Genomic DNA, 25578 nt, shown 5'->3' with positions numbered 1-25578 from the left:
ATCTTGTTCAGCATTCCCTTTCATATACAGTGGTACCTCAGGTTACATACGCTTCAGGTTACATACACTTCAGGTTACATACTGTCAGGGCTGCCTCAGGTCTCAGCTCACAAAAGACCAACGCCAAGTTCTTCTTATATACAAGGATGTTTATTGCAGTTCATAGTTGGTTCCAGCACCGAGGCGTGCAGCCCCCACGTCTGTAAGCCTTAGACCGTTGAAGTCCCCTCTGAATCAGTCCCTCCCCTGCACCAGTTTAAGAGGCTTACGCTGCTCCACCTCTTTCTCTCCTTCCTTTTCCGCAGGGTCTTTCTGCCCGCTGGGGTTCCGCTCCTCCTGGATTCCCCTGACGCTGAATCCCCAGACTGCTCTTCCTCCCTCCTGCGGGCTTTGGGACCTGGCTCCTCCTCCGGACTCCCTGTACTTCCGCGCGCCTCCACATTTGAACTTGGCGCGCGCGCCCAACCTCTAACTTTCCTTTTGACAGTTATACTACTCCCTTCGCTGCCCTCCTCCCCTTCCGGGATGATGGCTTGCTCTGACCCCTCCTCTTTCTGTGCTGCCGGAGCTGTTTCCCCTGGCACATTGGAACCTCCCCCCCCCCTTCGCTGCGCTCTTGTGGGGAAACTGGCCCTGATTCCCAGCTGCCGTCTTGGGGTCCCCTGCTGGCCCCCCGCTCCTGACACTCTCCCCCTGGGGCTCCCCTTGCCCTGACCACGGGCGCCCCCTTCTGGGAATCCTCTGATTCGCTGGAGAGACTCATAGAATCCCCTGCGTCATTGCCATCCTCTTCCTCGCTGTCCTGGGATTCCTTTCCATCGCTCTCCATTTCCTGCCTTCCCTGTGCCTCTGTCCCTGTACCCCTGACACATACGCTTCAGGTTACAGACTCCGCTAACCCAGAAATAGTACCTCAGGTTAAGAACTTTGCTTCAGGATGAGACCAGAAATCGTACTCCGGCGGCGCGGCGGCAGCAGGAGGCCCCATTAGCTAGAGTGGTGCTTCAGGTTAAGAACAGTTTCAGGTTAAGAACGGACCTCTGGAACGAATTAAGTACTTAACCCGAGGTACCACTGTATTAGCCCAGGCACCCCCAACCTTCACCCCTCCAGATGTTTTGGACTACAATTCCCATCATCCCTGACCACTGGTCCTGTTAGCTAGGGATCATGGGAGTTGTAGGCCAAAACATCTGGAGGGCTGCAGGTTGGGGATGCCTGTATTAGCAGCTCACCGGGTGCCCTGGGAAATTCATATACAAAAAAAACAGAGAAAGAACCTCACCCTCTGATGTTTGTTACCAGCATTTTTAATCAGAGGTATACTGTTTCCGAAGATGGAGGTTTCACTATAAATGGAAATATATATACTTAATGAATCTGAAGACTAGATGGGGGCTTCATGAGCCCCCAGTTTTTAATGGCAAAAAAACCCCACACAGAACTTAACAAAGTGCTAGGCTAAATGACATAGTGTCATCTATCCCTTTTGGATTGCAGTTGGAATGAACTTGGAATGTGCATTATTTCAGATCAGGAGGAGCAGGTATCTGCAAATGCCAGTGCGCAACAAACACAAAAATGTCCACATTTCAAAATGGCTTTAATTAGATGATTTGCAAAGGGATCTCAAACAAATTGTAAAAAAAACCAAAAACCCCCAAACCATGTCTATAGGTAAATTATTTTTGATATTCCTATGGTATATCTAATAAAAAGAATTCTCTCTGTGGCTCTTAGAAGGGTGTAATTGCTAAATTTGCCTGTTTTCATTTATGCTATGATGTCCAAAAATGATGCGGAATTCTGATCCTAATGAGTACAGAATTTGATTTAAAGATTCAATAGGCTGACCCAATTAAAATGACTGTTTTTGTGCCTGGAAATTTGATGCTTCGTGGCTGCAGCAATGCTGTTTCCCATTTAAAAGTAGAAAAAAGCAGCTCTGTCTCTCTTCTCCCCTCTGGAGCAAAATAATACCAAAGATATATAGACAACTATATTGAGTTGATTGTTATTTTATTTTATTCTAGAGGAATGCAACAAATCATCCTGTAAAAATCTATTTCCTAGATTTGTCCTCCAACAGAGGAGGATTGCTAGGGAGCATAGGAGGAATGGTTGGAGAGCTGCTGCCACTGCCCTCCCACCATATCTTGCCTGAGGCAGCTGCTTCATTCTGCCCACTGGTTGGACTGGCCCTGAATTTGTGAAATAAGAACAAAGTGGGTTTTTTGTTTTGCAGGGGGTACCATTCCAGTGCAAAAGGTTCTAAACAAATTCTAAAACAGATAAGCAGCAGCAGCAACAACAACAACAACAAAACAACAACAACAAATGGTGCTTGCATCCGATACTATGCTTGAATGACTGGTGGCCATTTCTGAACATGGAATCAATTGGTTTTGACCACTGACAATACTTTCAAACATTGGATTTCGCTAATATGTCCTAATAACATTTGAAACTTACCATAAACACAATTTTCAATGCTTGATGCTAGCACTTAATTTGAAATGTAGTTTGGATTTCCCTCCCATACCAGCTTAATCAATGATATTTGTCAAAACCTGAGAAGTTGAAGTGCTTTCATTAGAACGCACATTGCTGTTGAAGACAGTATTGATTAAATATTAGTCCTATTTACAGAAGAAATACTGGGTACTTATTGTTTTGTGTGTGATCTGCATTATGGATTGCTTTTCTGACAGTCAGTGATCATTGCTTGACTTTCATGTCTAAGATTCTCCCTGCTTATTAAATGACCTACAGAGTAACCACTGGTTTTAGATCCAATATGTTTTAGATCAAAACAGCTTCTGTGTGTTTCTAGACCATCACTTACAGATGATACTGATTATGATAGAATTATTAAAAGTATTTCTTAATTATCTTTCTGCCTACAAGGGCCCACAGAGTAGTATGTAATATAGAAACAAACAATACACAATATTAAAACAACAATGTAGATAGTAGTAGTAGTAACAACAACAACAACCACTCGGTGCGGCTTCAAGCAAAGTATTAAAACACAAAAAATATTAACAACTTTCCTGTGGGCTGCCTTCAGGTGTCTTCTAAAAGCCATATAGATGTTTATTTCCTTGCATTGGATGAGAGGGTGTTCCACAGCTTGGGCGCCACTACCGAGAAGGCCCAATTAAGGGTGCTTTCACTGGAAAGCGTAGATCTGGATTAAACAGGGGACAATAGTGACTGACATTCTGATGACAAATGGTTTTAGGCCAAGATACCTGAAATACCGCTATCTCCCATATGAACCTTATCAGTGTTTATAATTTCTATCAGAAGCCCTGCTATATATCCCTTCCCCAATAACAGCTAGGCTGGTGAATACCCAGGACAGAGTCTTTTTTGTAGTCTTTTTTGTAGCATCGTCCCAGTTGTGTAACTCCCTCCTTAGGCTGCATCTTTGAGGCAGGCTGTAACTCTTAGTTTGTTTCCCCTGGCTTTTGATGGGTTTTTAATTCTGCTCTCTGGTTTTAATACTGGGTTTTTTTCCTGTTTTAGAGTGCTTCAAGATGGGTGCTTGTGGTGTGATCAGTACTCTGCATGTATGCAGGTTTATTGTAGTGTCTGCTCTGTGTAAGAATTTTGCTTGGAAACGAACAGAAAGCCAGTGCAGTTGATATAAGACCAGTGTTCTACAATCTGCAATAATCTGACTGCCACATTTTGCACTATCTAAAGTTTCCTATCGCTCCTCAACGGTAGCTCCACAGACAACAGACTTCAGTAGCTTAAGCAGGAGGTGATTAAGGCATGGATCACTGGGGCCAAATCCACCTTTTCCAGGAAAGCTGTAAAAGGCACTCTTGGATGAGACACCCGGCCCTCCAGGAGTAATGCCAGATCCAGAACGCCCCTCCCCCCAACGACAAACCTGGTTCTTTAAAGGGAATGTAACTCCATCCAGAACAAACTGTGCCCCCAGTCCCTGATTAGTGTCTTTACTGACCAACCAACAGAACCTCAATCTTGTCAGGACCAGGCATCTATTTATTAGTCCACATCCAATAAATCACTGTGGTCAAACAATTGTTCAGTACTTCCATAACCTCCTTGGCACAGTGATGAGAAGAATACATTTAGGGTAATGAACATAGGCCACCCAATTCAACCAGGTTTCCAAATCAGGTTTGGGACAGATACTGCTCTTCAGTTCCTTGTGGATGGTAAGATATACAGAGTAAAAATCTTTCCCCATGATTCTCAGTGTATTTTGGTACTATAGGCCTCCATATTTCCATCCACCACAGTAGATCAGTACTAGATGTTAGAAATTAAGTGAGCATACAACACAGGGTTTGAAATTTCTTCTTTCTGACAGCATGTAAAGAAAGATGTTTTCAAGATTATTAATTGAAAGCATAGCTTTCTTTCGAGCTAGATGTGCATTTGTCCTTTATTTAAAGACAGGAAGATTCCTAGCTGAATGGCAGCCTACTGGAGCATCAAAATTAAGTTGTCCAGCTTCTGGGTTTTTATTTATCAATAAGATGGCTTTAGAAGACAAATATAATTATATTCTTTAAAACAAAATTAAGAGTGCTTTTTCAGTGTCCTTCCTTCAGCATACAGCAATATTTCCAGAATAAGTTGATAGTACTTGATATGCTGCAGGAAAAAAATGCATGTACTTGAAAGATGCACACAATTAATTTAAAAGCATTTCCTGGTTAATAATTCTTTTGGTAAGAATTTTATTTTTCAACAGTAGTAAAATTTGGGAAGTCATTTTCTTCACAGAGTTCTTGCACATCAATCTGAATTTATGGGAGCTTGCGGATTCCAGTGCTTAGTCTAAAAATTCCACGTTGCTAAAGGTTCCAGCTTGTGTAATGAAAGTGACTGTAATGCTGCCGAGAGTGTGAGCAACCTTCAGATGACCTGCTGCCTCTTGTAGATTTTGTCAGCACTCTGTAAAAATATGGGATCACTTTGTGGAATTTGATATACCTCCTTTGCATTTACAAAGTTTAAACTCTGGTGATTACGTTTGCTACTGTACTTTCCACATTAAGGTGCCTGAATGAGTTATTGCTCTACAGATATGAACTGTGAGATTATGCATAAATGGTCCATTCTGCTTCCATGTTGGTTTTTATTTATTTTTATTTTTTTAAAAAACTCACTTAAAGGAATAGATGGTGGTGAAAGATCAGAGCCAAGAGCTGGGATTTCAAAAAAATGTAACTAAGAACAGGTGAAGAACGTGTCAAGAAGATGGTTGCACAAAAATATTCATTGGGGAATAAAGTAGCTTAGTCAAGGTAGAGTGTTGGCATTAGAAGATTGAACTCTGTTTCCTCTACTTCTTAAGTCACCCCAAAGAAGTTTTTGAAAATCAAGAAAGGACACAATGTTGTAAGAGGTAAAGGTAAAGGGACCCCTGACTGTTAAGTCCAGTTGCGGATGACTCTGGGGTTGCGGCGCTCATCTCGCTTTATTGGCTGAGGGAGCCGGCATACAGCTTCCGGGTCATGTGGCCAGCATGACTAAGCCGCTTCTGGCGAACTAGAGCAGCGCACGGAAATATAATAGTTTGGCTTAAATGCTAATGCATGACCATACCTGTTTGGGGGGCCTTGTGGTGGGAAAGTGGCCTATGCATGTTGGGAGGAATATTTTTTTACTTGCAGGACAAAGCTAGAAAAGCTATGCACAAAGGGTAACAATTTGGGCTGTGGGAATTCCACTAACCCATCACAAACTTTATGAGAAAGGAATGCACTCCCACACCCAAACTATCATGTCATTTATTAAAAGTATGACTTTGCACTTTCTAGGAAAAAATATTTATTCTAACGTGTGTGTGTGTGTGTCATTGCTTTCCTGAAAACCACCAATGCAATGTACAAGAGTCAAAAATAAAAATAATGCATAAATTGAGAGAAACCTTATTTGTCAATCCCTCCTTAGGAGTGCATGTCTGCTCTTTCTTGTGCTGCCGGGCTCTCGCTGCTGTACTCAGGGCTGGGGCTGACCACGGCTGATCTGCTACACAATATTTGACCTTGACTTCCGTTTCGATGTAGCATGGTTCCTGATGGAGACCTCACAGTACTTGTGGTCCATCCTGAGCAGGGAGGGGGCTGGCCATCTCACTGTCAGTGGTGGGTGCTGCCTGGGGCATTAACATTACCGGATCCAGCATCCTTGGCAGTGGTGTCAAAGCACCTAGGATCAAAACAAAAAATCTGGTTAGCATCATCTTTTGTGAAGCTGTGGTTGTCTATGGGATTATCATAGCCATCGTCATCACCAACATGGCTGAGCAATCTTCTGGCAGCACTCCTAAGGAGATTGGCTCCCGGAACTACCATGCAGGTTACTCCATGTTTGGGGCGGGCTTGACTGTGGGCCTGTCCAATCTCTTTTGTGGTATATGTGTGGGCATTGTGGGCAATGGTGCAGCATTGACAGATGCCCAGAATGCCAGCCTCTTTGTCAAGATCCTCATTGTGGAAATCTTTGGCAGTGCCATCAGACTCTTTGGAGTCATCGTGGCTACCCTGCAGGTGTCTAAAGTGAAAATGGGCAACATGTCTGTCTGCCAGCTGCAGACTCTGTACATATTGATTATTTGCCTTCTGGGTAACTCTCAGCAGAATATGTAAACCCCAAACCACCAAAAGGCACTGTTTTTGAGGTGATAGGAGGTGATTTTAGAGTTCTCTCTGTCCGATCTCTAGCTCCTTTGCACATCCAAATCTTCACTAGATGAACATGCATCTGTGAACTAGCCCTAGCTATTATCCCCAAAGAAGTGGGAAAGCCTATGAATGGTGTGTCAGAGCACTTGATTACATCAGTGTGGAGAGTATGGAGGAGTGCGTTATTCCTGCCCGTACAACTCAGGGTTCAGAGACAGTGCATTTCATATATATTTACCAAAGCCTTCCTCTGAGAAATGGACACTTCCAGATGTGAGCCACCTTCTACGATTTAAACTTTTGCAAACATGTGGTTCAGATTTTGGTAAATATTGCATGCCAGTTGGCCTTAAAAATGGATACATTTTATATTGCTGCTCTTTAACAAAAAGCATAGGTCTGGCACATTTCCAACTCAAGGGCAGGAGTCCTTTTGGGGATTTGTACAAAAAACAAGTGTTTTTCCTTAAATATACAATATATCAGTGTACTGTACACATGTTAAACTCCAGGTTACATTCTCAGCATGATCTGCAGGCAATCAGCTGTTTTCTCATGCTGACCAAAATCTTTCCTTGAGTTCTACAAAAAAGAAAGAAAGAAGAAATACATTAAGAAAATTGTTTTACAGTATAAATTGCAAAAAATATGTATGTGCATTTATGATGCAAACTTGGATATGTGTCATCCAATTGAAATCAAATCAAATCAACTACCCATCCATTTCTTGATTATTAGTGTTCTCAATCTTGGAATGTGCCATTTCTTATCTTCGGGTGCTTTTGAATTGTCTCCACATTTTATTTTCTGTGTGTTGAAAGAGGAAAGAAAGGTAACACACAGTTGTAGTACATTCATAGGATATATTGTTGATGCAGTCAGCCCAAAGGGTCTTTATTCCCTATAAAAACAGGGATAACAAAAGTCCCCCTTAGAGATTTTACAAATCTTGCTCTTCAGCCAAAATAAAAGGCTCTAAGAGCAGCATACATATCACTAAAAAAGGACAGTCTCTGCCCTCAGGCTTACAGAGGGGGGAAATGACACAAAAGGAAAACTGATTGGGAGGGAAGAGGAAATATTCATGTTTTTGAGAATTGTTGCAATTGCTGCCTGGGGTGGAAAAGTTCAAGAAGAGGAGGTCTCTCAGTTGTTTCAATGGAGTGACCCTGCATCCCTCCTCCATCGGTCTATTGTAGCCGGATGCAATGACTGCTGCCAATGACGGTGGAGAGAGGGAGAAGCCTGACTTCTTAGCAAAGTGGATGGTTGCCCCTGTGAATCCATTCTCTTCCTTTCTCTGTTACAGTTTATTGTAATATCTTCCACCAAGTGGGGCGTATCAAAGCAATTGGAGCAGCGTCTTCTGGAAGCCAGCTGAGAGAGGAGGAAGTTAATACGTCACCACTTGCCCTGTGTTGTGGCTAATGCTCACAACATGGTATGCCTTTCCCAGAGGACTGGAGCCATTAAAGCACCCCTAAAGGAAGGTATGCATGAAAACTGAATCCTAAAAAGGCTTGGTTCTGTGAGAAAATATGGGGAAATAGTCCAAGCCAAGATACAGTGCATGCACACCATTTGAACGGCAATGCCCATCAAATTTGGGGGGACCTGACCCCTTCAAATATTTTATGGGGGGGGGGCAAAGGGACCCGAACTCCTAGGATTTCGCTCCTATGGTCCAAGCTAAATACAGTGGTACCTCAGGTTAAGAACCTAATTCGTTCTGGAGGTCCGTCCTTAACCTTAAACTGTTCTTAACCTGAGGTACCACTTTAGCTAATGGGACCTCCTGCTGCCACTGCACCACCACCACGCAATTTCTGTTCTCATCCTGAAGCAAAGTTCTTAACCCAAGGTACTATTTCTGGGTTAGCGGAGTCTGTAACCTGAAGTGTCTGTAACCTGGGGTACCACTGTATGCCATTTGTTTCAGCTGGGTAATAATATTCAGCAGAAATGTCCCTAATTACATATTTTGGCAGAGACCCTCATTTCATGTTCTTCTATCGGTCTCAAATGTATTGCTATCAGTTTCATTTATTGTCCCCCTATTCTTGAGCTATACAGTATAAATAACTATAATCTTGATATGCCTTCTAAATACTATTCGATATTTTATATGATCATATTTTGTCCTGTCTTATTTGTCTCTCTTTCAAGATAAACAATTCCAATTTTCCAATTTCTATTTGTTTGAGAGTTTCAATATATCCTTGATCTTTCTTATTGGCCTTGTTTGAAACCTCTTCAATTCTGCAATATCCTTTTTTGAGATGAGGTTACCAGTTCTGAAAGAAGTATTCCAGATGCGAATGATTGATTCGCAGAAATGACATTTTATTATATTTCCATTCTGTTCTTTGTTGCATTTTAACAAACTTGTTGCTTTCCCCCTCCACTTCCATACACACTAAATCTTTAGTATTTATTAATTGTTATCATTATTATTATCATAGGATCCTCATATTAGCTGATTTTGCAAAAAGGCTATAAAAGTTTGTCCCCTTTGAGTGGGATAGCAGGGGACCTTTCAATAGATATATATATCTACAGGTGTGGTAGGAGACCAGATGTATTACTTGTTGTTAAAGATAGTCAAATATGACAGTTTCAGTTTCTCCCTTTTGCAATTATAAGTTCAGTTCCCCACATTTTCACACCAGTTTGTGATTTTTTTTAAGTCTTCATAAGAATTATTTGTTTAATGTTTCCTAATATATACATCCCTCTGCAATTCTGCCTAATATACACATTTTTGCAAACACGGTAATTTCCCCCAAGTTGAATGCATTTTGGTATGTTGCTTTCACTAGTATATGCATTTTTATGCACACCCTATCGCAGTGTGTGCATTTTTGTATACATTACTTCACGTGAGAACTGCACAACAAAATTTAGAGTGTATGTGGTGTCCATAATATTTTCTCCAGATTGCAAATGTGCCCATGGGCCCAAGGATGTTGGCAACCCATGCCACAAATCATTTCATGTTTCATGATGATCAGATAATGCACAAAACCTCTCTTGCTGAAAATGTGTGTTATGATGTCAACTTACTCTGTATTCCACCCATCTCTATGCCCCAGGGCATCAAACAGCTGTTATGTATATATATGTAGGCAGTGTGTGAGGGAAGATGAAGGGAGGAGGTTGCATATTCTCCTACCCTGATTTGAATGTGACTGCTACTTTGTTTTTTTCATCGTCTAATTATCAGAAATGATCACACAGAAAACAAGAACTGATAGCACATCTATAAACCAGGTGCTGCCACTTATCAGGTATAGAATCTACTTCTGCTTCCACACTAATGAAAAATGATTTCAAAAGGAATGAAGATCCTGTTTCAATAAAACCAAGGGAAAGATGTAACCCAAAAGCTGTCTGCAGACCTAGGAATAAGTGAAATGTTTTGACAGGGAAATATATGTGTTGGCAACAATGCTTGACTTGGATTTCAAAAGTAAAATTGAAACCATACTTCTAGAGGGTGCAGATGCTGACAACTGGAAGGATGTTCTGAAACAGAGAGTATATCAGAATATGCCATTCAATTTCTCCTCCTTGCAATCTGTTCATGCAAAAAAAACCCCAATATGTTCAGTGGGAAAAAAGCAGAGGGGATCCTAAACCTGAGTTTCTAACAAGTGAATTCAAAAAAATTAAAGGATTGAACAGATTGTTCACCTTCACTCAGTGCAAGTACCAGTGATGTCAAAAGCTCAGCAGGCGATCTAACTCCACATTAGTTACTATAAATTTTGAATTTCAACATTTTTAAAAAAGAAAATGTCTGTGGAAGTGTTTACTGTTGATTCTGAAACTGATTCAACAGTTGCAAAGACTTAAACTCTTAACATGTAATGATGGGCAGGCCGCAGGCCAGGGCAGGCCGGTTCTTCCTGTTATATACCTGCTGGGATTGACAAGGCACCTGACCCTCACCTGAATCTCATAGCTCTCCTGATGAGTGCTTTGGTCTGCCCACCAGATACCAAGCACTCTGCCTACTTAGCCTATACATAAATCCAGCACTGGGTCAAGGCGGTGGCCGCCCCTCTGCCACCACCATCGCTGCAGCATCAACGTCCCAAACGTGTACTGTAGTATTTATTTATTTAGCCACACGCCCGACCCCCGGCCGACCAGATTGGTCAATCCAGGGAGTGACGCAGCTGGGGACTCCCTAATGGCACTGGGATTAGCTGTGGCCCTCCCCCCCCCCACCGTGCAGAGGGGCGAGCTTGTGACAAGCCCGCAAAAAGGAATTGGCTTTGGTGGGCAGGCGCTCAGGGGTCGCAAGAGATAGCTTTTTCAAAATTGCCTGGGGGGCCGTTTGAAACCAGCCCGGGAGCCGCAAGAGCATCAGTCTTCCAATGGTGGACTGGAACCCACAAGTGGTGCATAAATGGAGTTACTTTGAGGTGTACCGGCAGCACTAGCACTGTGCAAATAGAAGGCTGAAAAAGGAGGAAGTGGGACCCCCAAATACATGTTTGAGCTAAAAACAGGTTCCAGGTTATACAAGTTGACATCTTATTCTTATCACAGAACTTCAGTTTAACAATAAGTCCCTCTTCTCAGGGAACTTTCATTGTAGCTTTCATTAGACAGGTAATTTTCTATTATGAATGGGGTGCATGTTTAAGATCCAGCCTAAGAAGGTGAAATTCAGCAGCTTAATCATTCATGATTAGGGTCCCTCTGAGCATGTACGTAGCACATTCTGTTTTAACCACCAACCTGGGGTTACTATGTAAGACTTCAGGGGTCAGAAGACAAAGGCTAACCATGTGTCTTACTTTGAAGAAGGAAGTCCTCTGTTTGAAGGTATCCTTTCTCTGAGGGCCTGTCTGTCCAAGTCTAGTTGAAAGATAAAGAATGAAAGGAGAACGGGGGCCTTGAAGCAGCCTATCTACTGTTACCACCTTGACACATGAGCAGGGCTAAGCAAAATAAGCACATGATTAGGGCATCAAGGGAAAGGGGGCACCACTCAATTTTTCCTTTGCTGGATTTACCACAGACCATATGGCGCAGCTGAACCAGGTGCCACAAAAATGAAAAATAAAATACAATACATACATATATTGCATACATTATATTCCATCTTATTGTAAGTTTTATAAAAATTTCAATAAATAAAATTTTATTTTACGGTTTATTATTGTTTATATTTTAAAAGATATAAATGGGGGCACCAAAATATTCCAAGTGTTTAGGGCTTCTGAAGGTCTTAATCTGGCCCTGCACCTGAGCAGGCAGTGGTGACAGTTCTCCCTGCTTTGGTGAGGTGAATTGTATTTCTATTTAAATTATTATAGTTATTTTAAAACCTGAATCTTTATGTATAAATTAGAATATGCATATTTTATGCAAATATATACTTTTCTTTCCTCTTTTTTTGTAAGTGGCAACACTGCAAAATTCTGAGAGGCCTGATATCTAGCTCCACTTTCAAATTAAGCTCTCAGCACCAGGACTGCAATGAATGTGTGTGTGTGTCTGTGTGTGTAGTTTTTGCTTGCTGTAGCAGCATTTCTGTTCCTATTTTGCTTCCTTCACATCTCATAGTAATATTATATTTTCATCAGCACACTACAAGCGTTAGTCGCCTTTCAGTATGCACACATAACTCCCCAAAATGTTGGCGTTATGAACATGTATTGAATAAAATAGCCCAGGGTGCATTAATCCTATCATGAATCCCAGATCTGACTCTGTGAAGGAAAGAATTACAGTATTTCAAAATGCCAGTTGCAACAATGCAATATAAGTTCACAGGCACATGCTTGCTAATAATGAATGGAAAGGTGCAAATATAATATTGGAGCAGCTTCCTGCAGCGAGAGATCATATATAATCATATATTGTCAACTCGCTTGATTGCATCCAGGATCGAAACCAACAAAGACAAAAGCTGAACAATGTTTTGTGTGCTTTCCTGAATTAAAATCCTGTGTGAGAGGAAGGATTTAATTGGTGATTACAGTGGAGAAATTAAGACAACTATTGTGCTTCAATTTGCATGATAAACAAATACCTTTGCCAATAGCTTCCAAAAAGGTAATCACATATTGAAAAAGACTTGCTTCTTAGCCTACATTAACATAAAAAGAAGCATTTAATAGTCTCATTAAAATCTCCTGCTACACTTTTACTTCTTGGATGCGGGTTTTTCTTTTTCTGTGCAGTCATAAACCCAAGTTGCTAATTATTCTGGTGTTGTTGTTGTTGTTTTAAAAAATCCACATTCCAGAGTCAATCATTAGTCAATGTACCAGCATCTTAGTCCATTGGCCAGTCTTTCTAATAGAAAAAAACCTCAATTGATTAGGTGCTAGGTCCCCCCACCCCATTTTAAATAGTTATTCTATTATAAATGGAGCCTAGACAAGTAAACATAATATTTGGTAATAGACTTCATAGCAACTGTCAAAATGACTTAGTGTTTTCCCAGTCTTGCATCCCTTCAAAATTAATAATACCTTGGTGCACTTTATAATACTATTAACGTTATAAAAGTTCTCTCTGTTTAATGACTGGATGTTTCATTATGTTTTATCATTCCAGTGACAGACTAAAAAAAAAAATTCTAATCTATTTCTCTTTTGCCTCTTGATTGAAGGATTGTAAATATGCAATTAGCAGCTGGAGTAGAAGTAAAAGAAGTAAATGTCAATTGCCAAATAGTTATCCAGGAAAGAATGTCCCTGAATATTGCTTCAAGCTAGGGCAGAAAGACAAAAGCATCTTCCACAGAGTAGGAAGGCTGTAGAGTCATATACCATACGCAGGGTGATGCACCTTTGTGTATTCAGACCCAGAGACCTCCCCCCTAAATAAAGACACATTTGACTCAAATTTTAGTTTTGGTTTTTGGCAGAATTTAGGCCACAAATTTATTGATTACAGAAAAGTGAGTAGTTGCATAGGCTCTGGTTCGACTAGCTCCCTGCACCCTTACAGGTAGCGCTGACCCAGAGCTCTATCATAGGTGAGCCAAGGGTGAACACCTTGTTAGTTTCTGTTCTTATCATTGAGCAGCTGCTTGGAGTCACAGGACTCTGTTTACATTCCTGAGATTCCATACTATTGGAGTCTCACGGGAAAGGAGATAGGATGTGACGTTAGTGGTTTCCTGTTTCCTTTGTTCCTTTGTTCAGTTGCTCTCTGCTTCCATAGAGAGAGGATGTATTTTTATTTGCTGACTGCGTAGCTTAGAAATAAAGCATAAGGGTAAAGGGGACCCCTGGGACCATTAGGTCCAGTCGTGACCGACTCTGGGGTTGCAGCGCTCATCTTGCTTTATTGGCCAAGGGAGCTGGCGTACAGCTTCCGGGTCATGTGGCCAGCATGACTAAGCCGCTTCTGGCGAGCCAGAGCAGCACACGGAAACGCCGTTTACCTTCCCGCTGGAGTGGTACCTATTTATCTACTTGCACTTTGACATGCTTTCAAACTGCTAGGTTGGCAGGAGCAGGGACCGAGCAACAGGAGCTCACCCCGTCACAGGGATTCGAACCGCCGACCTTTTGATCAGCAAGTCCTAGGCTCTGTGGTTTAACCCACAGTGCCACATGTAGCCAAACCTCTCGTCTCTTCCCTGTGCTGGGAACTCTGCTGGATAGAATGTGCCTGAGGCATTATCAAAGGCTCAGGTCATTAAACACGTCGGAGGCAATTCTGAAGGCTCGGCTTGGAGGAAGATGAGGCTTTATCGGCTTGGCCGAGCAGAGATTCCGACACACCTGAGGTAGGTGGAAAGCCTGGGAATGGACTATGTCCACTCTCCAGATGCTCCCCTGGACTCAGGCACAGGCACAACCCCCTCTTGGGGGTTGACCAAACCAAGTTGAGTCCCTGGATTCCTTTAACGGAATACCCTTCACATAGGGATGGCGAGACCATTCTCCCATCCCTATCTCCTGAACCAGTGCCTATCTGCAACCTTACAAGTTGTGACGATTTGCTACGCGGCAGGCGAAACCCAAATGGCAACAGCCAATCAGCCAAGTGGGGAAAATTCCTGCCGTGCCCCTGTCCCAACGACAGACGACACATGACGGCATAGCAAGGTCAATAGCAAAATGCCCTAAATATAGGGAGAAATGGGCGGGTGTTCTGATGCACGAGCCAAAAGAGGAAGCTCTGGGTCACATGCTTAGGTATATATAGGTCCCTTGGTTCGTTTAGACTGCACCCCATTGGCCAGATTAAACCCAGCAACGAGGGACCTACCAATTGGGTGTTGTGGCTGTCCCAATAGACCCACCCACAACCAGGAGGTCAGTCCTCAGGTCTCACCGCGACACATGCCCTCTTTTAGGGAGGACATGATTTCTCAGTTTGAAGGCTGCGTTCTCAGATGGTCAACATATGGCAGGGGTGAGCAAAGTCCAGGGGTGCTGTCTCATGGGCGCTGAGCTATGTTGGCCCCGCAACATTTGGGGTAGAGGCCCAATGTTCCAGTCAGGGGGTGGAGGAGACCGAACGTGGAGCTGAGCTCAGTGTGGCTTCTGTGGCCAGTTGCTGCTGCTGCTGTGGAAGGAGTCTCTGGCTGCTGTCGTGCTTGTGATATCATGTGCGCACATCATGTGGCATATGTGTGATGTCATGTGTGCATGCACAGCCACCGCCTCCGCAATCTGCGATGCAAGCTGGTATCTCTGGCAGAGGCACAGGCAAAGGTGGAGCAATTAATATATATTTCACACCAGCCTAGTTTCTGCACACACTTTTGCACCCCTCTCTATTCCCCATCCAGGCAACCAAGAGGCATTATATCAGTTTTCGAGGGTGCATTACAGCCAGGCAAAACCATCCATAGTGTGAAGCAGGGCTAGTGAGAGAGGTGGCCTGGAAAGAGGGAGTCTCTCCTGAGGGGAATTTCAGGGACCTGACGTTCTCCACCCAAGCAATATGCTTTCCCATCACAAATCAGGAGCAGCACTATCCGGTAATGCTCAGGGTATGTGGGGTGTGTGCATGCCCCCCAAGTGTGCCCCCCCAGTGCAATACCACAGTCCTCACCTTTGCCTGGGTGAAGAGTGGGCACCCTGCCCCTCCCCAGTGCATCAGTTGGTGGGCACCTGGTTTGTGCCACCCCCCAGATTCTACACCCAGGTCCATGCCCCCCCAGACCCCCCACCCTATGCCACTGCCACATATGACTAGTGAAGTCTTTCTGAAGCCAAGAGTTCCATACAAAAAGCCCATCAGTGTGTCAGGGCTTCTTGGATTATCTGAAATAAAGTCAAGCTACTCAACATTTCATATTCAATGTGCATTCAATTTGCATTTTTTCACACAACATTTATATCATTCATATCTTAAACTGCAAGTTACTTAAAGGAAATCCCTCCCTAACATTATCCTTTGAAGCTTAACTTTTTTTATTACAAATTACAGATCATGCCAAGATCTTCTGTAGATGAAATAAATAGTTTATTTATGTGCCATTTTAGCAGTGCCCTGAGCATTAATTCTGCAATTCCACATAGGTGCAGAATGTTCTAATTACAGAATCCAGCTTCTGAAAAATCTCAGCTCTCTTAAAAGGGATGCATTTCTTACCCATCTCACTGTGAAGATGGGCTTGAAGATGTGTAGTCACATTTCAGGAGCTCAAAGAGTTGTTAAATAAGCTTTCCCACTTTTGCTTCCCTTCAATTCCTTGTAGAGTTGCTTCTTTTCACCATTACTAATGGAAGCAAAATAAGTGATGCAAAGCATTTAAAAATAGCAGAGGGCACAGAATACAAGAGACAAATGGCATAAGATGCCAAAAGACAGATGGCATGACAATGATATGCGAAGCTATTAGAAATCATACATAGAAGTAATGAAGTCATTGCATTCCTTTCAACATTTTGAAGTTGAGTTGCAGATTGGTGAGGTCCATTATGTACAGACAGATTGTGAAAACACTGCAGACACATCTCAAAGAAGTTCATTTTGGGAAGAGACCCCAAACTAACAATCAGCCACTTAATTATAGATCACTGTTAAATCTAGAGAAGAACTGTAGTTCAGCTGATTTATTTCATATGATATTATATCCTATCATACTATCAGTTCTAAGATGTAAAACTATATTATATTACTCTATAGTAGTCCCCCTCTGGAGTTTGAGGAGCTTAAGATTTAAAAAAATATCATTTGGCTTTACTATCAATTCAGAAACATTCCTGGTTTTACAAACAAAAATTACTTAGGACTTTTTCTTTTTTTAAAGATGTGTAGTCTACCTGCTGTTGCTGTTGTTTTTAAAATAAATTGGCACATGTCTAATGCCTGCATCTGTTTTCCTTTCACTATATGTGGTTCAGAATTAGAGTCAATATTTGTAGTCTTTCCTTGTACTGTTTTGCACCTCAAAATCATACATCTCATACTGGGGCAATGCTACATCTGACTGGGCCAACCTTTCCCAGCCTCACTGCCCCCATCACTATTGTGATCACCTAGCTGCTCACCTGTCCATGCTGATGACCAGCTAGGAATGAAGTAGGTGGCGATTGGAGCGTGCATGGCCAAGCTCCTTGGCCCACTGTCTTAATTATGACAAGTCTGAATGTGTATACAGGGGAGGTGGCCCGGCAGTGCTGATCGGAATTCTGAAGAGCATGTCTGAAATCTCCATCCCAGCTGTATTACTTATGGCATCAAGTAGCAGCCTTGAGACAGAGGATAAGTCGCATGTGTAAGATCACTTGGCCAGGGAGAGTGTGTCATGCTTTCCAGATTCTAATGGGACCAACATCAGCTTTATATACTCTATATACTGATGTGGGATTAGGCCACGAGTTACATCATATCCTAGGCTCTGTCAGGGTGATGTGAGTGGGTGGCTTTTCAATATTTCCCTCTCCATTCTACTAAACTGATATCTTGTTCTTGTTGAATGCAGGAACCCACAGGGTAAGGCACCAATGTTGGATGGTTGTTGCACCATCAAGCAAGGAGAAATCCTAGTGAGAAACTTTCTCCAACAAGGGCTTGGAAGTGAGGTCATTGCTTTCAAGCTCCTGCTTCCTGTCAACTTCTTCCTTTCTCTACCCACTTTTTGAGAACTAGAGTCTCTGAAAGGTCCAACTCTCTGGCTTGGAGATGGTCGCTTCTCATGCACTGTTGGACTGGTGAGAGGAAGGCACTCAGTACTGCAGGCCCAGGGAAAGGCATCTGTGAGAGTACTGGCTCCAGTTCTCTGCACCCTGTGGTGTAGAGGGAAGGGCAGTAGCTTGGTGACAGAACATCTGTTTTGCATGCAGCATGTCCCAGGTTCAAACCCCAGCATCTCCAGGTTGGGTTGTAAAAGAACCCTTGCTTGAAACCCTACAGAGCCACTCTCTGTCCTGTAGATAATGCTGGGGTGGATGGATCAAATGATCTCATTATAAAGCAGATTCCTTCGTTAGAAGTAGGTTCACTGGGCTCCTGCCTGCTACCCTCAGATTCAGTTGCTCCTGATCACTTGGAGGGGGTTTATTTCTCAGGCACATAATTTCAGCATTTTATAGGACATCAGCTTTACCATGAGTGGTGCAAAATTCTGGTTTCCTCCAAGCATGTGCTCCTGTCAACCTCTGGAGGTTCTCTAGTAAGTGCTTCTATACTCTGCTTGCTAACAATGAATAATACGTACTGCATCCCACAGGTTGACTTAACCATTATGTCCCGTATGGCTTGGATTTAGTTGGAATATGTTATTTGATAATCTATGATTCCACTCCATTGTAAATTAAATTTAAATGAAATACAGCTGCTCTACATCTACATTAAATATAATTCAGCCACATCTGCCAGGGACTGTCAACATGTTAGTAGGTAGCAGCTGTGAAATATACATTTGTTTTTTGTTTTGTCCCCAATTGTTAGATATTCTTGGAGCTTATCTAATTTTTTGGGTGATAGGGAACATGGCTGTTTAAAGAGGGAAATGTGTGTGCATGCACACAGATGTGTGGTTAGGGAAAATTCAGTGTGAAGCACTGAAAGTATGAAAATGAATTATAACTCTGTGAGGGGAACAGGGATCTCTTAGCAGTTCTGTGAATCCTAAACAAACAACACTTTTCAATATTCTTGAAGGCGAGCCATGACTATTTAAAGCAGTATGCTGCTACTTTAAATGTATGCTGCAGATGGGGTCTAATTCAGACTCAGAACAGACCCATTGAAATCAATGGACTTGAGTAACCTAAGCCCATGCATTCCAATGGCTCTATTCTTAGTCAGATAAAACACCCCCTATTTTTTCAAAGCTATCATATTTCCATCCCTGAACACTTGTAGTGTACACTACTAATAATGTTTTGTTCTATACAGGTTTTGAAATTGGTAGGCCAAATTCAGCAGGTAAAATCCTTTTTTGAGCCAGACGGATGAAACCAGTTTTATAAACGACAAGCAGTTATTCAAGAAGTGATTGCTTCTATTCAGTTTTGCTGTGAAAGAGTACATAAGGAAGGTCATATATTTTCTAAGGCTGACGAGAGAAGTGATAAACTTACTTTATGTTACCTTTGTAGGCAAGTCAGTAATTATACAGTCACCAGTGGAAGTGGATGTACACAAAATTATTAGATGATGGGACTGAATGTGCACACAATCACATATTACTATTTTTCCCTATGTCACATTCCACTCAGAGATGCCCTAGGAATAGGATAAACTTGGAGGAGGAGGACATCCATATTCTACAATTTCAAGAAGCGGCACCTAAGGGCAAGACATGCCACTGGGGAAACCATTTAGCACAGAAGCTGCCGACACCTGCCCTGTGCTATGGATTGCAGCCTTCTCTTCCTGAGACAGATTTAGGCTTTCTCCTGTGCATTCCCCCAGCCCTGAAAAATAAGTTCCCATCAATGTGCTCTAAATACCCCCAATAGCATGACATTTAGACACCACACCAGCAAAATTTTAAGTGAGGAGCTGAGTGGGATGGGAAAACAAAGTGGCAAACCTTAGAGTAGGGGTAGTCAAGGTAGTACTGTTTAGATGCTGTGGATCACAACTCCTGTCATCCCTGACTATTGGCCATAATGGCTGAGGCTGATGGCAGTTGTAGCCCAAAGCATCTTGGCAAAATTGGCCACCCATGCCTTAGAGTGACTTTCTTTATGAAGAGCACTGAGGTACTCAAGGCACCAGGAGGGATTTGATAATATGGCTAAGAATCCAGTATGTGGATGTGAAAGTGTTTTCTTAAAAACAAACAAACAAACAAACAAACAAACAAACAAACAAACAAACAAAACCCATGGTGCCAGCAATTTCTGCAACTCCAGCTTCCTCCTGTTGTTTGGTCTTGAGCTCTCTCAATTTTCCTTCATGTGCAAAATCAGCAATGGCCCAAAATATACACATGCTCAGTTATGGCAGATTGCATATAAATATGCAAGAGGTGAAATGGCAAAGCTTTGGACTTCTTGGTATCACACGAGTGCAGCTGAGTGTTGTTGTTTTTTAACTGCTTAGATGTAGTAATGCAAAAGCAATGCAGATGTGATGGCGATTCAGAACGCTCCCATTTACTGGAATCCCACAAAGTAATGATGGTAGTATTGCTTGTTTCCCCGAAACACTTTGCTACCTTCATACTGTGAAATTGGTTCATTTTCTGTTGGAAACATGATGGCACTTCAGGCTGCAGTTTAATCTGCCCAGATAAAACTTCACTCACACTGAAAGTATAGCAGTAGGGGAGTGCTAGTAACACACAGTCTCTGGAAGCTGGTGCTGGATATATAATTATTTACGATGAGTAAGCAATTTCCTTCAGGTCAGACAGGCATAACACTTCTTATGTTGCCAAAGATGAGCACAGTGATCTCTGTCATTAGGATGATAGGGCATTGCCCCTCTTCTTTAACTGAATTAATGGAATTATTTTAAGGAGGCGGGGAATGAAGTTAATATAACCCATTTTCATATATTTCTGTGAAGCTTTCAAAGGTGTGAAAATAAGTGTTAGGATATAGGAAATTGAGGATATTTGCTGGTTGACTTAAATAAAGCATACTTAAATATAATGATTACTTTGAAAAAAGTATAAAGGTTTCTTCAAATGCCTGGGAATGCTTGACCAACTAGTTTAGGCTTAGTGTGATAGTCCTTGACCATTATTCACACATAAGGAATGGCAAATGGTTCACCTTGGGGGAATCCTGGAACTTAGCCAGTTAGCTTAATGTTTGTCCCAGGACAACTGTAGGAAAGTATTGTTAAAGGTAAAATGACCAAGCGTACAGAAGGCAAGCCTTGCTAACGCAGAGCCAACATTGTTTCTGCAAGTCCTTTCTCAAGAACCTATTAGAGTTCTTTGAGGGTGTCAACAGGCATATAGACAGAAGTGATCTGGTGGATATTGTACTTGGTCTTTCAAAAAGCTTTCAACAAGGTTCCACACCAAAGACTCCTGGGTAAGCTTATCTGTCATGGAGCTTATCTGGATGGAGAAATGGTCAAAGCAGAGACCCCTGAGGATTGGTATTGGGACCTCTGTTTTTTTAACTTATTCATCAATGAACTCAAGTTAGGGGTGAGCAATGAGTTGACCATGCTGACTAATGATACTAAATTGTTGAGAGTTGTGAAAAGCTCCAAAAAGACCTTTGCAAACTATGGGACTGGGCAGTATAATGGCAAATGCAATTCAGTGCAAACAAGTGTAAAGTGATGCATGCCAAGGCAAAAAAATAAATAAGCAAATCTCAATTTTAGATACAAGTTTATGAGAGCTGGAACCCAACAACATTTGGAGGGCTATAGGAATTATACTTCTTTATGCTCAGTTCTTCTAAAGTACTCAAAAAGAGTCAGCATAAGCATTAATTTATCACCAGCAAGAAAAGCAGAACTCAAGGAACTGGTTGATGCTTCTTCAAGCTAGTGGAGGAACTGAACATATGTGCTCTATAAAGAATAAGGAAAGCTCCACTACTCTATGAAAAGAGAGAGGCTCTCAAAGTACTGATGTTTCAGGTAGAATAAATATAGTGGATTAATAGTAAATGGGACATTAGTATTTCATTTTGCCATGGGAAATCCTATGTAAACTTCCCATTAAAAGGAAAGTATGCTAAAAGGAGGACGAAGAAACAAAACTACATCTAATGTACTTATTGTTGTAAACATACATGCATTATGTTCAAACACTCTGTATAACTTACTTACTGCCACAGGCCAATTAGATCATCTCCAATTGCATGTGGAAAGAGCTCGAGCTAATCTAATTGCCCCAAGAATGGTCCATTTATTTCTGGTTTTCTGGTGTCTCTATAATGTTAGAAAATGATCACTAAATATGCCCTCCAGCATAAAGATTCCTTGCTCTCAAAAAGGCAAATTCAGAGCAGAGGGCCAAGGATTTTTCTGCAAATAGTCAGCTTTCGCTTTAAGTTCTCAGTCATCAACAGCTTAACATTCTGCAGACCTCTGCTAGTAAAGAGGGTGATGTTCACTCTAGGCAAAGCATAGTTCTAACATTCCATACAGGGAAGTATATTAATTACAGTGTTTACGATGATGTATTAAAATATTAGGACAGTTCATAATTTATTCATCTCTTTCAAACTTTTGGTACGTAGCAATTATATTCCCAAAAGGCTTCCATCAGGCATTAGAAGTATTATTTCAAGCATTAACAGCACAATCCTATTTATATTAACTGAGAAGTAAACCCCACTGTTCCAATGTGGCTTACTCCCTGGTAAGTGTGTTTAGAATTAAGAGAGTCCTGAGTTTTTGCCACTGATGGCTGGATCCTATTTTCTGCTTTGGATGACCAAGGCCATTAAAGTTCCAAACCAGGCCTGAAGCCAGATTTAAATGGGTCCAGATAATCCATTTTCTGCAGGTACAGTTGATGCTAATGAACCAGACACATGAGATGCCATGACACAAATGGAAAGGAGGGCAGAGGAAAGAAAGCAAATTCAGGCACTATTTCTTACATACTTACACAGTAGTTCTTTGACTTACAAGCTGGAATTAAAGTTCAGGGCGAAGTGGAGCCAAACGGTGCTGGTATTTCAGCAGAGCTGAAAGAGCAGCCCTGTAGCAATAAAACTTCTAGCACATTTGCAAAGCTAAGCAGGGTCCGGTATGGTTTCAGATTGGATGAGGAACCGGTCCCTCCCAACTCTTTGATTTTATGATTCTATTGCAGCCTGATGGAATAGCTATAGCTAAGATGGCAGTTTAGGGAGCCTGGAGCCTGGTGGAGTTACTTTCTCAACACAGCCCTTAGAATGGCCCTGCTTCCCTCCCCCACTGTTGTAGTCTGATTTAACCGTTCCTTCCATTTTCCAAACCAGTAATATGATCTAGAAAATCCAAAGAAAATTGCAATTGAACTTCTTTGGATATTTCCTTGCTAAAACAATGAAGAGATTTAGATCCATCAAGCTTAGAGTTGCCATATTTCAAAACGTGAAAAACCATACGGAAGAGTTGTTGAGCATTTTTTGCAAAATTGCAAAGAAATTGGGTGTTGTTTAGCTATTCCTGAGGGAAATAAGGAAAAACAACACTGCCAACATCAGCTGCCAATTTCTGCCCAGACATTGCTTGCGACTGCAGTATTCTGGATATGTCCGGGAAATTCCAGACGTATGGGAACCCTAACCAAGCTATGCATATGTAAGCAGTGTTCTGCAGCTGCAGCTGTAACATTAAATGACTCCAATAAAATTATTCCTTCTCCCTGAAGCTAAACAAAATATTTTTGTTATCTGTTGCATCTCGTGTGAAATGTAATGATGAACTTACATTATATGTTAAGACCCTGTGTCCCAGTGCTAATTGAACAGTAAGCAAGGTCTAGCATGTATTACAAGGCAGTAAAATAAGCGTTCGGTCAAAAGAAAACCATAAACTGACTCTGCCATAAATCTTATGTGTGCTAAGTGGCAAGTAAAAATTCTACCCAAATCCAAATGGTAATAACGGGATTCCATTCAAGTCCATTTATCAACCTTATGGACAGATTAAAACTGTATTACATTGTGAAGCTTAACCCACTGATATTGGGAATTAAGGTTTTCTGAAGCAAAATAATACAGATTTGAAAGTCTTATTATACTGGTCAGCTCCAAGGAATTAATAGGAAAAGATGTGCTTTTAAAATTCAGTCCAGTGCATTTTATTTTTTTAAAACCAAACTGGTTCATTCTGCAATTCTGTAAAATATATGTACTTGGTAGGGAAGCATCATAAACACTGTCTATTTTGAAACCCTCATGATGTATACAATTCAGAACTAAGTATAATCTAAATATAAATGAGCCCTCCAATAAGTTGCCCCCCTTTCTCTAGTTTCTAATAGTGTAGTGCCTACTTACGACAAGTATAGGGAAAGGGTCCCATTAAGCCCAGAAAAGTATTCTTTATGTGAAAAGAGAGAAAGAAAAGCACACACCACACTTTTTCCTTTAAAAGATGCAATATTCATGTGGAAATGGCCTCAATTACTTTTTATGAATAGGGCCCTTGGTGACTAATTCTTTTCTGGGGAAGGTAACAGGCAAATGTTATCCAGATGCATTCCTCTGGAAGTATTCCCAGTTTCTGGAAGTGAAAACTACTGTACCTGTAGCACAATGCCAGGCAGTCAGTGAAACATAATATTGGCATAAATAGCGCAAAGCTCACCCCCTCCCAACCGCTACAACTGCTCAATGCTTTACAGATTGGTTTTAAGATTTGTTTTATTTATTTAGTTCCATTTTTATTCCAACCAAATGCAGAAGCATGGGTAACCCTTTAAAACCCAAAAAGCACAGAAACCCTTTCTGAAGTTTGACTGTTGTTTAGAACAGGTTTATTTAGAACAGTTGGGGCCATGGAAAATTAGAATGTGTACTTCGAATGCTTGAGTTTCCATTCCGGGCCTATGGGAAAGATGTGTGCTGTGAATTCATGGGTTTCCACTATGGGGAAAACAAACAACTTCTGATAACTGACAGCAGTAATGGCAAAGATCTGTTCAGCACCTTGTACTGAACATGCAAACATGCTATTTCAACTGCATGCACATCCTATATCTGCATCGTGTATATATGAAGAACAAGATGAAAAAATTGTTGGGATACTGCCAGGGAGATAAAGTCCATCATGGCCACCAAGCCGGCTGCCGGACGATCCATCGATCTCCCGTAGGCACGCAGTATCAGCAATTAGTGACACACTCTCTATCAGCAGATAATGCACAGCAGAAGTCGCACTCAGGAGAGCATTATTTACAAGTTTTATTCTGCGTTGATCAGAACAAAGAAAAACATGACTGCCTGCATCAGTGTCTCCAGACACAGAGAGAAACGAAAGCAACAGAAAACATAAACATCCTGGGAACAGGAAATGCGCAGACTCTGTGACTCACAAAGCCTGCTCCCTTTTAAGGTGGAACGGAAATATCCTAACAACAATTTCATGTATATTTATTCCAACGTGTTGGCAATTGTATGAAATCTTTCAGTGATGCATCAGCAGAGCAGCACCCAATGTTATTCTTTGTTGAATCCTATGCTGGATAAGAATCCAGAGATTTAGAAGTTGAGTATTGGTTCAAAAAGGAAGTCAGGAGGAGGACCAAGATCCAGTGAAGGAAGTGGAGAAAGGAAGCACACAGGGCAAGGCCTGATTCTGCATACACTTTGCCAGGACCTCATCAGCTCCAAGAGGAAAGAAGCAGCTCTGTTTGCTGCCAGATCTTTTATTATTTATCATATTTTTCGTGTTGCCCTATAACATACATTATTTGGGTGACTGACAAGTGAAAATAGACAGTTTAAAATAAAATCACAATCTCAAATAATAATGCATGCTAAAGCCAAGTAAACGATATCTAGCACAATCCATCTCATCACAAGAAAAACATGAGATCTTG

General features: G+C 41.6%; 1 pseudogene across 1 annotated transcript; it reads left to right on the top strand.

The window, feature by feature from the left end:
• The first annotated feature begins 5949 nt into the window (after nucleotides 1–5949).
• Nucleotides 5950–6641, top strand: LOC308593626 (V-type proton ATPase 21 kDa proteolipid subunit c'' pseudogene; annotated as a pseudogene). Its single transcript has one exon. The product of its transcript is annotated as a V-type proton ATPase 21 kDa proteolipid subunit c'' pseudogene (transcript).
• The last annotated feature ends 18937 nt before the right edge of the window (nucleotides 6642–25578 follow it).

This window comes from Podarcis bocagei (genome assembly GCF_964188305.1).
Source record: "Podarcis bocagei genome assembly, chromosome: 8".
NCBI lineage: Eukaryota > Metazoa > Chordata > Lepidosauria > Squamata > Lacertidae > Podarcis > Podarcis bocagei.
This window is presented reverse-complemented; position numbering and strand designations above follow the sequence as displayed.